The sequence below is a fragment of the Aplysia californica genome, unplaced genomic scaffold, assembly GCF_000002075.1.
Source record: "Aplysia californica isolate F4 #8 unplaced genomic scaffold, AplCal3.0 scaffold00017, whole genome shotgun sequence".
NCBI classification, from domain to species: Eukaryota; Metazoa; Mollusca; class Gastropoda; order Aplysiida; family Aplysiidae; genus Aplysia; species Aplysia californica.
In genome coordinates, this window is record NW_004797287.1 from 1,717,825 (window position 1) to 1,721,050 (window position 3,226).

Genomic DNA, 3,226 nt, shown 5'->3' on the forward strand with positions numbered 1-3,226 from the left:
TCACACACACACTCGCACACACACACACACACACACACACACTCACACTCACACACACACACGCACACTCCGCCAAATCTGACCGGAAAATGAATCAAAAACAAGAAATCATCCCCTACCGAAACTAATGAAAACTCGCTTTAAAAGTTTTAAACAATAAGAAGAAAAATAAATACCCTCCCTCCCTACCCCCCTTTTTCTATCTTTAGTGTCATTCTAGTTTGTTTTTTTCTTCTTCTTTTTTTCCCCCAGCATAGTTGAAATAGTAGTTCTATATGATACCTACATCCTACATCTTTACCCGACTCAGGTTTCTCGAGAGTCACAGTGGAAGGACTCATTGTATGGTCTTTTAGTATTACGTGTTCCGTTGAAAGCGGTGTTAAACTACACACATAGCATACCATCCCTATCATTATTTCCCTTCTGGAAGAAAGGTCTTTGTTTCGGGGTTTCAGATTCCCTAGTGACGACATAATCTCTTATTTATGAGGGTTTCTTTTCCTCGTTTTCAGGACAAGAGGTCACATTTTGTAGCTACTTCTCTGAAATCTATGACTGCTGAATATTTATGAGGTGCCTCGCGTGACCTAGTTGAAGTACTGTATCTGTTGCAAGCACGTATTTCCTGACTTATTTGTGTGAAGGTTGGAATTTGAAACCTGCTGAGCTTTAAAATGAGTTATAAAAGACATAAGCTAGGAGATATCACAAAGTTGATAAGACAATTATAATGCGAATTAAGTCGAAAAGAAAAAATCGTCAATGTGTAATATTATAGAGTCATTCTTTGTGTGTCCTGTTCTTCCAAGTACCGGTAGTTTATAAGCGCCCAGTGTTCTCGTTTGAAAAGGTTGCAATTTTTTTACAGCGGTTTTATACGTACATTTCCGTAGTTGAAAAAGTTTTAGAATATTAATAGTACTTTGATTATACCTCATGTAAAGCATACATCAATCCCTCTTTGTCAACATCCCACAGACGACACTGTACTTTCGCCCATAATGTTCTTCTTCCAAGTCAAAAGGCTTCGTGTTTATTTCTTATCAAAGAAAGACTTAGAAAGTCGAAATGAGAGTCTTCTCAATTAAAGTGTAATCAATAGTTACGGAAAAACAGTAATCCTAAGCGATGATTTAACTGTAGGTCCTACTCATATTATGTTTTATTGACGTTTGGTGAAGCTTTCGTTTATCCTTTCGTTGGAATTAAACATTCTTCAGTGTTATATAATTGTTAATATAGATTTGAACCATGGGCCTCGTAAGCTTTGCAAGATGTATTTTTTTCTACAAGTGCGACGTTTTCTTTTAGTTTCAGTAAGGTTTTACGGAGCTCGCAACTACATAAGGTCATATTATGAGCGCCAAAGGGTGGATGTCAACAGAGAAGTTGAAACTGGGAATCAAGCTTTCTCTGCTCACCTCTCTAGCCTCAACAGCAAAAAGTCTGCTTCGACTATCAAAGCACCCCAGAAATAGCAGTTCACAAGAGAGTGACAAACACACAAAAGAAGTAGAGGTAAAATGACGATAGTAAGGATAAGGAAAGAAAAAGCAGCAGTTCCCCCTACGTTGTTCCGGCACAGTATGAGCATGACATTGATAAATCAGTCAATTTACAATTCTACCGTGCATAAGAACACGATAATATCCCACCTTTGGAAATGGCCTAAAGACAACTTCAGTCAGTAGCACTGCGATGTTTTTAACGATTGTCTATACATCTCTTATATATTTTAAAAATCATTTCTACAAACCCAACACCAAACCACCCTAGCACCCGTTATATTCACGACTATTTCACTTCTGATTTCACCCAAACCTACAATCTACTACAAAACAAAACGGCGTCCATGCTAAGCTTCAGACAAAGGACATGGTCAGGGGGTATTTGATCGCCGACTGGACACGTGCTCTGGGAGCTATTCCGTCGCTAAAGAGGCGGGTGTTGTGAAAAGACTCACTCACCCGTGAGCTCTCTCTCACAGACACAGGGCCCACGGCGTTCCGCTCACACTCACACGGCGCGCCAGGGCCAGGGGGGAGAAAGAAAGTCCCGCGCGGACCTGTAGCTGTGCCGACCGTTACTGACGGAGAGAAACTGTTTCCGCATGGACAGGCGCGGACACCTGCAGCAGGTCCAACAGAGGCGGGGATCGGAGAGGTTTTGTTTTACAGGACGTGGTTTCTCTAACGTTTTTTTAATGGGTTTTTTTTTTGGTAAGTGTTTTACGGCGCTCGCAACTGCATAAGGTCATATGAGCGCACGGGACACGCCTAATATTTTCAGTTGGTAGGAAATTTTAAATTTTGCCCGGGTGGCGGCCGAAGCCTACTCTTATCGAGGAGGGGGCAAAGGAGGTGAGGGAGTGGGGGCAGAAAGAGGAGACGAGAGCAGACGACAGAACTTTGCTAGAGAGCTGGAAAGGAGATGAAAGGAGACAATTTTAGAGAAGAAAAGTGTTTCGGTCGCTACCCAGATTCGAACCAGGGACCTTTGAATGAGAGGCGAACATCTTAACCTCTATGCCGCAAGAGTCCCCTCTGTTACGACAACACACCACGTTCTGAGAGAAATCAGAATATCGTTATCGTTGTACGGGGTGCACATTGGAGGGTCGGGTCTGGTCGGGTCGGTTTGCTAGCCACATTGAGGAGAAAATTGAAGGTTAAAATTTTGGACCTTTGTTAAGTTTCTTTAAAAGACAAGGAGAGTTTTCTCTATAACTAAACAAATATACGCGCCAATGAAACCAAACTTCTATATGTAGGGCAATGCCCACTTTTGGTGTAAGTCAAGATTTCTGGAAACCCCCGAAATCTGGGTTAGCCCGCTTGTCCTTTAAAAGGACAATAATAATAATAATACATGTTCTGAGAATGAAACAACGTACATGTATTTGAGAGCTCTGTACGCTTAACTCAACCTCCCAAGTTGTGAACAAGAAAAGCGACTGGTAAACTGGCGAGTGTTTCGAGTCCATGTGTCCGTCACTCTCAGTCACTTCCCACATGATCGGACGTGGACGGTGTTGTCATCTCTATTAAGGTTTGGAAGAGAGGGGGCGGATTTGTTGGGAGGTGAGGGTAGGGGTAGGGGAGGGGGAAGGTTATAGAGACAGAAAAGATCGAGAAGTAATAGGAGAACAATGCGATAGAGCAGTATCTGAGATAGATAGATAGATAGATAGATAGATAGATAGATAGATAGATAGATAGATAGA